We start from the raw sequence: 14,169 nt of genomic DNA, 5'->3' as shown, positions 1-14,169 counted from the left end.
CAAACAAGTACAGTAAGCAAATGTAAACCACTGGAGCAAGTGCTTGAGTGCAGGAGGTCACTGAAAACAGGGCCTGGACGCTCCTCTTGGCACCCTCCCAGCCACAGCCCTGTCACTCATCCTCAGAGAGCAGGGACTGAGGCTATCCCAGCCTTGGAAGGGGCACTGCTCACCCTGTGGGGCCCTGCCAAGCATGGGCAAGCTGGGAAATCCTGACACCTTCCGGGGAGGAGACAGCAGGGTTTTGCAATGCCCATGCTGCAATCCTGGTTGCATGAGGGTTTTTGTTAGGCAGGGTTTCTTTTTTTGCCATTCAAATATCTGGCCCTTACATTGGGAGCATCACTTCCAACGTATCTGAAGAGATCATTTCCACTTAATATACCCCTTTACCATGGTAATTTCTGGTTCAAATGTAAATTAGAAATTTAAAATAGCAGCATTGTGTGAACTTAGTGAGATCCAGGACATTTTATTTCATATAGGTTTAGCATTAATGCCTGTGTCACAGGAACTGCCTTCAAGGGTGAAGAGAGAGTTGTTTTTAACTAGCAACTCTATAACTGGCCCACTCTAAACACTAGTCTCAGTCTTTTTTGCCTCGTATATCCAGAAAAAGGTTTTTCAGACCAGATTGTCCTCGTGATCTCTGTGCAGCCCTGCTCCTTTCAGTCTATGTACACAGGTTCAACCAACTGAAACTTGGTAAACAGCTGTGCTGAAAATCAAGCACAGGGGATGAAACCGGTTTGCTTCATTGATATGTTACTATTTACTGAAACAATTTAAATTGTTCACGATTTACAGATTGTCATGGCTCCCTTGTCCTGAAAGTTGTCTCAAACAGGACTTAAAGACTGAACAGATTTTGTCTGTGAGCTGTCAGATAAGATTTCACCACTTTTTTTTTTTTTTTTGTTACTGCAAAAGAAACTTTTAGATCAGTCCAAATTTACTGGCAAATACTGTTCCTGGGAGGAGAGGGCAAGAATCCCACAACACTGTGACACAGGTGAAAATCACAGGTTTTAATCATAGTCATGCTTTATGTCTAGAAATTCACCAACAGACTGAAACTATGATGCAGCCTTTACCAAAATTTTTATTGAATCATATTTCAGTCCTTTAAAGCAGCCTTTTGTGGGAATCCAGTTGCTTTGTTCTCCAGCAACCTTTCCTTGCACTTTTCTCAAGGAGTTTTAGTACTGCTAAGAGTTGGAGTCACAGTGAGACTACTTTCAATAAAGTAAATATGTTACCACACTCTACTACAATTTTACACCACAGAGCATGTACTGAGCATAAATTTCATGTAGTGTGCAAGCGCAGTTAGCAAACACATCAAGAAAATCTCTGTCACATCAGGAAGGATCTAGACATGAAGGAAGCACAGCCAGGGCCACACGCTGATAAACTGGAAGCAACAGGTTATTTTTTTAAGAAAACTCTTGCATTTTGTTTAGCACACAAAACATACTGATGATAAATCATGAATACAGAAAATGTCATTCGCTTCACACTGAGCCCTCTTCAGGATTATTTTACAGTTGCCTGCGGTGTAAAAAGTAATTTCTGAGGAGTCACGAAATGTACTCTTATAAAGACACATCCAGATCATCAAAGCACACGTGGAGGGTGGCTCCTGCATGAATGAGTCAGTTTCCACTGCCTGGCAGAAACTTTCAGTCACTGAGCAAAATTAAAACAATTATTCTAATCCATTCATCTAAACCTCTCTGAGTGGCATATGCATACTAGGAACTTAAGTCCTGGCATTTTTTCTGTGTCTAGTGTCCATGTTCCATATTCCAAGGAACATGGAAATAATCTTGAAAAAATTAGTCACTTTGCCTATTTTTGCAAAGCTCGGTCAAAAATCAGCAAGTGTTTTTCAGCATGAGTCACTACCCACATCCCTGTTGAAATAATTGGATTACACATTTTCATTAAAACCTCTGACTATAATTCCTACTCTTCAGTTAGAAGATGAGCAGAAGTCAGATTTGAGTTTTATTAATGACAATGACATTTTCAAATGCAATTATGCACTAATTTTGTTTATTTGAAGACACAACAAAATCCAAACAACTGGCTAATCAAGCATGAGTTAATCAACCCATGCTCCAGACAACGCCGTTCAGCCAACTACAGTTGAAAAAAGCAAACTGCAAAATAACAAGGCTAACTCCTCTGACTACTTCCAGGGAGACAAGCATTGGCAAACCCCACAACCCAGCACCATTGCCCTTCTGCCTTTCAAGGCTGGGAAAATGAAAGTGGAAAACGGTACCTGGGGAGAAGCTGCTGAGTTCCTTCCCGTGGGCACTGCTACCGCTGGGCTCCCGCTGCCTGCCTGCCCAGGCAGCCTTGTGCTCCCAGCGCCTCGCCTACCCGCTGGTCAATGTTTTACCAGGCTGTGAGCAGCCCGTGTCCCACCCTCCTGGCAAACATCTGTGCAAGAAGGCAGTGCCGGGGCAGAGCCAGTGCTGGAAAGGTCGCTCCTCTTCTACCTGCCCTGTTCTCCACAGGGAAAACAAAGCACTCCAGAAAGCGAAAACTTGCTAAGAGGGAGATCTAGGGAAAGCATGTCATGAAGGGTGAAAAAAAAAGGTACATAAGTGGTGCTATTAATAGATAATTTGTGGCAGGTAAGTCATGATAACCTTTCTCTGTATTGTTCTAATGTTGCAGGCAAGCCTAGGCGTGCCTTGCTGAGGGCTGAGTGAATGCCTAATTTGTGGGAGTACATAAATTTCCAAGTAAATCTTTTGCATAAGAGAGCACTCAGACAAATGACAGCTAAAACTCCAACATTATAACAAAAAGACCAGAACTGCATGATGAAATAATCCAAAGGGAACATAAACACAATGACAGGGGAAAGAAATGACCAAAGCAATCTGCAGCACCTCGTTCTACTCCTGTGTCTTGGCTTTTCAGGAGTGCCTCAGAGTTAAAGCTCCACCTGCACTAAACAGAGGTTTCCTGTTCTCAGGAAGTTAACAATTACAAGCAGAGGGCAGATGAAATGGGCTGGCAACCGAGCACAGCGCTGATAAGGTGTCACTGCTGCTCCCTCAGGAGGAAAGGGCAGCTGCTGAACTTGGGAAGCACCCAGAGGCTGGGACTCAACATGGAATGGCTGCTCCTAACATGGGAGACATTTTCTGGATCTGGTACCCAGATGTTTACTCGTGGAGGAACAATGGGAAAATCTAGGCTACGATGCATGTTCTGGTTTTGTGATATTGCCTTGTCTGTCACGAGATTTCAATCCTGGTTTGAGGAAGAGCAATTGATTTCATGTCATTTGGATCCCCAACCTAAACAGTATGTATTTTAAAGTACATGTTTAAGGAGAAAATCTACACACAGCTGCTCCAGCTAGTCAGATTAGCTGCTAAGACCTGCCACATGGTGCAACAGTGATCGCTGTAATGGGGTCTGTGTGATGGGGCTGCTGTTGATCTGGATCTTGTACTTGCAAAGGGTTGGGGATGTCCATACCCAGTGATGCTGGGCTGAGGGACACCATCTGGGTCCAGTCAGGTTGGAGAGGCACTCTCTGCCTGCTGACTACACTGCTGTATGTGTATTCACAGGTGGCCAGCAGCACAGCTCCGTCCAGCTCAACAGCTTGCACACACATGTGACACTGTTGCTTCAGCAGTGGGTTGTGGCTTGACCCGAGCAGATGTGCCACTGAAATCAGGATTGCCTTCCCTGAGCCAGGACTGCCCAGAGCCCAGGGCACACCTGCAGGGGCTGGTGCATGGCCACTTGCTGCAGTAACACGAGCCCTGTGGCTACATCCTATTCCAGATGCCCAGTGTACCCAGCACACAAAAGTCTGCTCAGCTCTCCAAGGTCCATTTGCTCTGTGTGTTTTCAGGTGTGTTGTTCCCTCCTGCATTCACCTCCCCTCCCCTTTAACCTGGAAAAGGAAAGGCAGAAGGGGAATGTCTCATGCATTTGGCACTATGCCACCATGGCAGCAGTTTGTGACTGCCTGCTAGGATGGTTCTTTACTGGGAATGGGCAGGATGCTGGCATGATTAGAAAAGGCATGTGGAGTTCCCTATAGCTGCTAGACACAATCCTGCTGCTGTAGGGCAACTTGCAAGACTGATCAATACCTTTTGCATGAACCTCATGAATTCCCAACACCAGTTTTTATACTCTCTGGATGAAAATCACTCCCAGAGGCTTTACAGCATCAGCTCCCAACCTGTGAGGAAAAGTGCAATAATTGTGCAGGGGAGAGAGAGACCCATATTCTTCTGCCAGCTGCTTCTCAGCCTTGTAAGCTACATCATGATAACCTCTTTGTGCCTGGCTGATACTGCAGCAGGAGTAAGAACACCCTGCTATTCCTCAGAGCTCCTTGGAGTCTCAGCTGCGGCTATCAACTCTGAGACCCCCCAGGCAGAAGGAGGGGATTTATCTGAAAGAGCTTATCTAGGCTTAAGGCCCTGCCTAACCAGATTCAGGGAGCAGGAACTTCTTATGGCAGTCTTGCTCCGCCTGGTAACGAATGCTGCTCTCAGAGAGGTGCACTAGATAGGCAAAAGAGAAGGTCCAGTCAAGTTATTTCTCTCTTTGGATAAGGATCCTATTCAAGATCTCTCAGATTTTCCCAACAAAACCTAGTTGGAAAAGACCCTGTTTCTGTGAAAAGATTTACTTCGGCCAGTTTGATGTTTCCTGGTTGCAGTAGTATTTCACAGAAGATGCTGGAGGAGACCTGGCCACACATCTCCATCAGATATAGTTTTTGACACTGCTGTATTCCATGTCATGGTCTGGTCTTTGGCAAGTTGAAAACTGAGGCTGCAGTGGTGAGATTTGGGAGTAGAAGAGCAACACACTGGTACCTGGGTTATGGAGCCAGCTCAAATTTAGTTTGCCTGGCAGCATGGACAAGGTTACTGCCTGTTATGGGAAGGTTGTACAAATATCAATTTTCCACAGTGCTAGCACTTCTACAAATCATGTCAGCCTGGTACAAGCCTAAGAGAGTCAAACAGTGTATTGTATTGACACTCTGAGGCCAGAGGACTTTGAAGAAACTCAGTTATCATTTGTAGCTGCCAGGTATAGCTACCACAGAAAAATGGTGGCTCTACTACAGCACACCTGAAGTTGCATCATGTTCCCCATGGCAAACAAGCAGTGGGAAATTTGATGGGTCCTTCCTCTGAATCTGCCCTTGTAGATTAGCTGTTATAAAGCAACAGAAACCAACCCTTTTTTTCATTGTTGCACAAGAAATAAAAAAAGAGCCTTCCCTGTATAGCCATCACCTTAAGAAAACTCAATCTGTTATTCACACATTTTCCTCCCTCAGAGATGAGGTTTCCACAGGGCTCAGAGAGAGGCAGATGCTTCTGAGGAGGCCAAGTCTGCCCTGGTGTCACCAGGTCCCAAGTGTGCCGCATGTCTCTGGGGGTGGGCTTCTGATTAACACATGGCTCACAGAAGGGACTGGGGCCCATGGAAACTTGGCATTTCAGTCTCTTTTCAGCCTGCAACCTTTGCCACAGAGCACAGGTTTCAAGGGCAAGGTAACACTTGCATATTTACTCACTGCAAATGGAGGAGGTGCCAGGTTGGACGGCATACAGACGGTAAAGTCAAACATTAATTTGATACAGACATCGTATAACTTTGTACTGGCTTGGGAGCAACTAATACAGAGGGATATTAAAAGTGAGAAAGCACCTAAAATTCACAAATCTCTTTCAATGAAACACCAATTTACTTACAAATTGTTAACAACCTTAACAACACAGAGACCAAACAACAAAATTAAAACACGGGTATCAGGTAACAGAGGGGAAATTTCTGTGAATCTTAAATAGGGCTTAATTTTGTTCCAGTTCTCCTTCAACAGATGCATTTGTATTTCATCCTGCAGGGCCACACTTGCTTTGGAAAAGAGTACAGGCAGATCCAGAGGGGCTGCTGCGGAGGCTTTGAAAATTTTCCATTCCCAGTAAAGAACCTGCATCTGAGCACACGGGGCTATTAGGAATATGTTTAGACCCATCCCTAAGCAACGTGTTGAAACCACCTCCCCAGGAAATACTGGTACAGCACTGAGCTCCTCCGACACGAGCTACATCCCCCCTCTGGAGAAGAAGGACTAGCAACTACCTGCTGCTGCTAAAAAGCAGGTGGGAGGGGGGGAAATAATTGCTGTGAGCTGTGGAAGATCTTTATCACAGTAAAACAGCAGAGACCTGAAGTATGAATTGAGAGCTCTATTTCAACAGTGGCCTGAATGCTGCACACATGAGGACACCTCTCCAGCTGTGGGTTTGATTGGGCGTCTGGGCTCTTGGAAATCTTACCTGGACATGCCAGCAGTGCAAGATCTACAGTCCTGCCAAACCTACTCATCCTTTTGGTCCATAATTTAGTATCTTGTGCTGAGCTTTCAGATCAAAATGCTCTGTAGATATTAATCTATCAGAGAATGAGTCCTCAGCACTTGACAAAATACTCCTCTGGATGATAAAAGAGATGGTAAGGAAACTGAAACATTGCTGCTAGCTGACCCCAGAGCTGTTTGGCTTGTGGTTTCACTGGATAGGAGTTGAAGTCATCACTATTCCCTTAGAGGGAGCAGACCTTGCAAAATACACAAGATACGTAAGAAAAGTTGCTCATGATTCACAGAGAAACCAAATGTTGATGGGAAAGAACATTTGCAAGCAGTTTCTGTAGAGCTGCTAACAAAAAATGGGCAACACTAAAACAAAATTATATATCAGGCTAGAAAACACCCTACAAAAAGAGGCCTTTTTTCAAGAAGCAAACCAACATATCCCACCTTTCTTGTTCACTCCCTCATTTGTAGGGTTTTTTTTCAAAAATAGTATTGCAAAACATTATCATCCAAAGCTTTCAGGGAGTATTGCCTATTTTTACTCTATCTTGTTTTGTAAGACCACACTACACTTGTGATTTGGCAACTTCACGCTGTGGACAAGTATTTCAAAACATTCCCTTCTTCTGAACACACAGCTGTTAAACCACTTTTACATGTATTGCTGCTTTTTGTGATGCCACCCACAGTCCCTCTTAGGAAAGGACCTGGGAAACTCAGTGGTTTAAAATCAGGGATGTATATACCCCATGGGTTTGATTTTAAAGCAAAAATCTCTCATCTAAGCTACTTCTCAGATTTACTGATGGGACAATTTTATGTAAACAGGGAGAAGCTTGGGCTTTGGTGGTGCTGATTTAGTTGGGATCCTCACTAGATTTAGTTGGGAGGGGTATTTGTGATCTGGATGCTTTAACAATGTTCTCATCTTATCCCTGGATAAGTATCCAGTTGTGGTGACCAGGTGCAGAGGGACAAATGGGAGGAGATGCCCTCAGGAGCACTGTGCCACCACACCTGCCTGGCAGGCACACCTGCCCTGGCAGCCATTGGGATGGCACTGGCTGCAGTGTTTGTGGGGCATTGGTGTGTGGGAACCATTACATGAATTTATTTATTATCTATTATCCATTATCTATCCTTATGTTAAGATACATTAGGTTTTAAAATGCTTTGTAAGAGCTGACTGGACACGAGGAGCTCTAAAAAATTAGGGTTATTCTAATAAAAGAGAATAAATGTGTTGCTAACAATACTTCAATTCTGCTTTCTTGGGCATTACCATTGAAACTGAAACTAGCCTGTACCCATTCCAGCATTAAACATTCTTCTTACACTGTCATTTGCACCTTATGTTAAATTTGGGCAAATATTTGCTCTCAAATTCAGTTCCTAACATTTGATGACATAAAGAACCTTCATTAGACTCCATAAGTGCAGCTAGTTGCTTTGAATGAACCCCAGGAGACAAATAATGTTTCTAATTTAAAATAACAGTTAAGAAGATAGTACATACAGAGACTTTATAGCTGAATGGAAAAGAATGGGTCTGAATCAGCCTTTCCAGAGCATACTGCCAAGATGATGAATGAAATATTTTTATTCTTATTTGCCTAACTCAAAATCTCAGAGGAGATATTGATACGGATCTCTGCGAGGCCAGTTCCCGAGGACTGCACTTACGTATTTGGAAGCTATTATTTACTTAATTGTCTCCATGCAGCCCAAAACAGCCCAAAGCTTCAGTACACAGATGCCTTTTACAGCACATCCACCTCATCACCAAATTCAAGGAACAAGGAAAAACACTTGTAGAGGAATGGGATGAAGAACTGAAGGTTGGACCCACACAGTGGACCTCTTGCTTGGAGGTTTTCCTATCAGCTGCTGGTAAGAGGTGTCTGGCTGCCTCTCATGGTGGAACTCAATAAAGAGTTCCTGCCTAGAAATAGCAGAATGGCTAAGACACAGCTGGAGGTAGATAGGTTACCACAAAAACACGAGTTAGTGAGGATGCCAAGGATAGAGTGACTTGATAATTGTCTGAAAGGAATTAGGAAAGAGAAAATGAAAGAGAAAATAATGGAGATTAATGGACATATGGTTCAGGAGGAGCAGGATATTGGAAACTGCTTACAGGGTGAATGGTAGAAGCAGAGGAAGGTGGGATAGATCTGGAAGGTATCTTGTTAGTAGAAGAGATAAGAGGAAATCCACAGTTTCTGAAGGGAAAAAAATAGGATGGGGCAACCCAGTTGCTGGAGTGAAGTAAGTTGTTTTGGAGGGACAGCTGATGAGACACACTAATGCTTGTGAGAAGGGAGAAAATGAGGGTTGAATTGGAAAGAGGAAGCAGCAAATACAGGATGTGCAGATGATGGCTCTGGAGGAGTGCCTGTGAGTCAAGTAAAATAATAGTGTACTGGAAGAACATAACCAAAAGGACATCTAGTCCCTGAGTGAAGGGAGAATTGGTGGGTAGTGTGGTTCCAAGCCATGCATCTGGCACCACTGCACTGGGTGCTGGAAGCTACACTGCTCAAAAGTTGAAGAAATTGAGTCTATCTAGAGAGAGAAATGGGAAAGGGTGAGAGTGGACAGTGCAACAGAGCCTGATCACAATAAAAAAGGGATATTAGGGACAAAATCCTTCATGTGGTGAAGCTGGAAGGATGCCAACTATTCAAGAGGGACTTGAATTGGGTGGGAAAACCAAAGTGATGAGAGCTCAGAGGTTTAAAGATCAGAACATAAACTGCCTATGGGGATCTGATCACTTAGGGTGCATTTTTGTGACCAGGGTGAAGTCTTGCTTCACTTTCAAGAAGTCAAGCAAAGCCGTGAGGCTGAGAAGGTAGAAAGCTAACAGGGACATGGGACATTGAATGACAGTCACTGTGCTGAGAAATGAGAGATCTTTGGGGCAGCAAGAGGTGCAAAATTTTGGGAGGAAAACAATGGGGAGCAGAGTGTCGGCAGGTGGTCGAGCAGAGGGAGGAAAGAGAGGCTGTGCTGGCTGCAATCTGCAGGGACTGGAGCTTGTTAACCCTTGCTGGCAATCAGCGGTGCAGTGTCAGAAGTGGGCGAGCACTGTGGCTGCGGCTGGGGATGGGGATGGGATGGGATGGGGATGGGGATGGGGATGGGGATGGGGATGGGGATGGGGATGGGGATGGGGATGGGGATGGGGATAGGGATAGGGATGGGGGTGGGGCTGGGGATGGGGCTGGGGATGGGGATGGGGAGGGGCCCCTGCCAGAGCAGCAGGGAGGACTGGGGATGGCAGGGCCAGCTGGTCCAGGGTGAAGGAAGGAGCGGGAACTGCAAGGAGAACAGTTGAGGAAGAAAAATGTCAAATGAACCTTTTTCCTGTTTATGATGAAAATACCCCCAAGCAGATTTTCATACTAATTAAAATATTCATATAAAAGGCTCCTAGGAGAACGAGCGATACCCTCTCTACAATAGCTACGTCACATGTGCAAACAAAATATGTTGTCAAACTTGGTTTTTTCTATGTAAGGACTAAAACCAGATATCATTTACTCCTACACATACACAACCAGTAATAGTTTATGCTTGTAGAGTTCCCATCTATTGTATGAAAACTAGAGAGCTGAGTAACACAATGTCCTGTACCAGAAAACTGCAGCATTTAGCCATTCTATCAGCTCCCCAGAGTAATTTTATGGTACTTCTATTTTTTAAACCTTCTAGTAACAGTGAAAGTGGATTTATTTTTCCATGCAAAGAAATTATTTAAGAGCTGTAAAATTATTTAAAATCTGTAATGCCTACTCTGGCAAGCACATCGATGCATTTTCTGAGCTCAGTGGCAAATTGATCTTCAATCTGGCTGTTCTGAGGCAAGCAGCATGGCTAGTGAGAAAATCATGATTCGAACTCCCAACTTACAAAATTCATCTTGCTCCTGCTTAAGATTTTGGAATTTAAAAACCTTTCACCAGATTATTCAGAATTCACTTTATAGCATTTCATCTTCTTCAGACAATGTATTTTGAGAGCTGATATACAGAACCCTGCTCTACTCACTACTATGAAATCAGGAACTATTCTATACATGTATTTCAGTGAAGAAAAGTGCTATCTACTTATAAGCACAGTCACAGATATTTGTGGTTGGCTGGGTCTCAGTCTGGCTTAGCTGCAGGCTACAATCCAGATTGGAGGCTTGGACTTAATTTACATTAGAACTGGAGTTACACATTATGCTCTCACTAATCCTTGCACAAGGGACTCTCAGGACCAGCTTGTTCTTGGAAGCCTTTTGCTGAGAGCAAATCTTCTCAGAGAACAAGAGTTTGCATTGAGTTTAGCTTCATCTGTACTAAAGCAAGATCTTATAATACTAGAATTATAGAATAATTTTGGTTGGAGGCGACCTTTAGAGGACACCTTCCAGCCCCTTCAGTGAATAGATATATCAACTTGACCAGGTGAGTCAGATCCCTGTCCAATCTGAACTTGAACACTTGCAGAGATGAAGCATCTAATATCTCTCTGAGCTACATCTTCCATCCATCTTCCAGCATTTTACCACCATCATCATAAAATGTTTTTTCCTTATATCTAGTCTGCATATTTTATCTATAGATATAGATATATTATATATAGATATAGATATCTATAGATACAGATATATCTATTTACCCTCTTTTACTTTAAAAACATTACCTTTGTCCTATTGCAACAGGCCCTGATAAAAATCTGTCCCCATCTTTCTCCCTTTAGCTACTGGAAGGTGCTATAATACCTCCCCAGAGCCTTTTCCTCTGAACCACCTGAACTCTCAGATTTTGTTCATAGGAGAGGTGATCCAACCCTCTTATCATCTTCATGGCTTTCCTCTGGACTTGCTCCAACAGGCCCATGTCCTCCCTTTGCTGAGACCTCCAGAAATGAATGCAGCACTCCAGGTGTGGTTTCACAGGAGTGGAGAGGGAGAATCACCTCCTCTGGCCTGTTGGCCACATTTCTCCTGATACAGCCCAGCCTATGACTGGCTTACTGGTCTTTAAGAGGACATTGCCAGCTCATGTCGAGCCTCTCATCCACCAGCATCCCCAAGCCCTTCTCCACAGAGCCATTCTCAATTCCTTCATCCCCCAGCCTGTCTTGATGCCAGTGGCTTGCCTTACCCAGGTGCAGCACTTGCCCTCAGCCTTGTGCCTTGTGGACCCACTTCTTCCTCCCTAGGGATGGCATCGCATCCCAGCTTGGCGCCAGCTGCAAATGTGCTGAGAGTGCACTCTTTGGCTTTTTGCTTTCACAACAGTCCCCTAAGCAGAGAGGACTTAAACACCCGGAAGTACTTGGTTTAATTCAACACAAGTCCATTTGTTCCATAAGGATATTGAAGAGCACTGAAATTTTGCCTTTGTTGTGGACCCCTAGCTGGCTCATTTTTATGGGACTCCACATCAGTCATGGAAAGCTGTTTTTTTCCTGTTTTTTTAACAACAGAGTAGATGCATGAAAACATCCATTCAGAAATAACATACAAAAGTCCTAAACAGATGTCATAGATCACCGTGAAGGGAGATGATGAATCGTATTTTAATGATTGCCAAGACTCCAAGCATCACCAGATTATGAGAAAGGTCTTAGAAGATACCTTAGTAAAGCTTTCTAGGCAGAGTCTAAGTCACTCAATTAACACCATCAAAATACCAAATTCTGAACCCAAACTGTTAGTGTCCTGTTCCCAAGTGTGAGAACAGTGCTACAAACCTGTTAGCAGAGGTTTTTCATGATTGATTACTTTCTTTTTTTTTAATTTTTTTTTACAATTTATCACCTGAATCTAGACTGAAACTTGATTAGTAGTTTGAAACAATCCTGAAACATTCTGCAGTGATAGTTGGTATTTCATGTTACACCTATGTTTTTGTGGGCTTTCAAATCCTCTCAACAGTGTACATTTCCTTAGCCTTCTCCTTGAAGGAATCCCAGGTCACTTGTTCTTCACTTGGTGCTTTCACCTCCTTTGACATACAGTCAGCTCTGAAGGAGAACACTGGAATGATTAAGGTCAGAAATTAAAAAAATAATACTTGGTTTCACTAAGCTTACTGTGATCATTTTGAGTGATAGGATAGCCATTTATCTGATCTCACACATTAGTCAGATACTGGTTAAAAAGGTAGGGATGGGAAACTGACTGTCTTGGCCACTTCCAAAGATTTTTCTTCTTAGTAAAGGACAATAGTATCTCCAGACAAAACATACCAGCAGCAAGCACCATTCACCACAGGGAAAGTCAGAATGATGTAATATATTTAATTATTAAAATTGAAAGTGGCTCCAGATCATGAAAAGTGTTTCCATACCTTCACCCATTGCTTGGAGTGGCAGTGGGGACACACCAGACTTCTCAAAAGCAAAGAACTGCAGAGAACAAGAACAGGTCCAGCACAAGAAAGAGCAATGGCTCTGCTGTGTTTTGTCTGGGGCCAGCCAAGGCTGCTAAAATTTCCTGTGTGCCACTTACACATGTTTCATTAGAAGAAACAGATTATCTCCTGCTAGGCACTTGGTCTGTGTGAGCCAAGGTAAGAACTGCCATTGCAGCATCTTGTGCAGAGATCCAGCACGTATCTGGTGTGAGGCTGTCCTCCCAGCTGTGCTCTGACAGCCTCACTCCTCTCTGCAAGCTCACTTCCAGGCTGGAGCACCGCTTCCAGAGCTGGACCTGCCAGCCTGCCACCAGGCAGATCTCCTGGGATCCTCCCCCCAGCCGGCATTCCCTCCCAGCATGGCCAGGAGGAGGCTGGGGAGCAGCCAGCGCTGGGGAGTGCCTGCTGCCCGCCTGGGCTGAGGTGTAACCCCAGCACACCCAGGGCAAAGGTAAAGGTGTTTCCTCACCAGAGGCGGCTCTCGGGAACGAAGGCCACGGCATGTTGGAACACCCTCACTCCTTAACACAAACAAGTGAGGGCAACTCAGACAGTCTAAATAAACAAATAGAAGCACAGAGGGAGGACAAAACGCACCTTTTGGATTTGCTGCTATTCTTCATGTGTACATTTGACACTTAGATGTTATTACAGTGGATGCCATGGTTCAGTTATTGATTGAATCCAAGGTGCTGAGCCCATTTCTTGTTCTTCACTGATGTCACTTTACTACTAGGTTGAATATAATTTCAATTTTGCTCTTGGTTAAGTAAATCATCAGTGAAATTCTTTATTTTCTTGCAATGCTAAACCTACTAAAAACATGAAGAAGGCAGAGCATCAGTGAATATAAGCTGAGATCACACTGTGTATGAGCCTGAAATTCCAGACTGTGAATCAGTCTATCTGGCAGAGCCTTTAGCTAACCTTTGTACAAAAATGGAGTAAGCCTTGTTGAAACGTCATTCTCCTCGGTGTGTTAGTCAATGTTTTGGGTGTTAGCATCTTGCTGATTGCTTGGTTTGTTAAGGAGCAGTAAATAAAATGGTAGTGTGTAACTCCTTTGCTGTGTAGATCTCTCACCTGGGATGCTGTATCTCTGAGGGAGAGAAGCAAAGGAGAGATTGATATATAAGCCCAGAGTTGTACCAAGGAATTGCTACTGCTAAAACAAAGTTCACTAAATCCCTGTTCCTTCTATGATAATTGGAAATGGAGGCAAGGGATTGCATTTTCTCAGCTCTGCTAAAATCCCTCCCTTGCTACCTGTAGACCTATGTGAAGAAGTATATGCAAGGAAGGAAAGAAGATAAATGATGTTCCAGAGAAGGTGAAAGGAGTTCCCATGGCCTCATTAAAAAC

General features: G+C 43.9%; 1 protein-coding gene across 3 annotated transcripts in view; it reads right to left on the bottom strand.

Moving 5' to 3' along the window:
* Positions 1-14,169, bottom strand: part of RBM47 (RNA binding motif protein 47) — a 76,029-nt gene that overhangs the window by 39,359 nt on the left and 22,501 nt on the right. Inside the window, exon 1 of one of the 3 annotated variants that reach the window (XM_018925818.3) lies at positions 2,291-2,372. The exons of the other annotated variants lie outside the window; for them this stretch is intronic. The gene's annotated coding sequence lies outside the window, so the exon portion shown is untranslated. Of the gene's footprint in view, positions 1-2,290; positions 2,373-14,169 lie in introns of those variants that run through there. 3 annotated transcript variants of the gene reach the window in all.

This window comes from Serinus canaria, chromosome 4 (assembly GCF_022539315.1).
Source record: "Serinus canaria isolate serCan28SL12 chromosome 4, serCan2020, whole genome shotgun sequence".
Taxonomy (NCBI): domain Eukaryota; kingdom Metazoa; phylum Chordata; class Aves; order Passeriformes; family Fringillidae; genus Serinus; species Serinus canaria.
The sequence above is the reverse complement of the archived record's forward strand: the minus strand, read 5'-3'. Positions and strand labels throughout refer to the sequence as shown.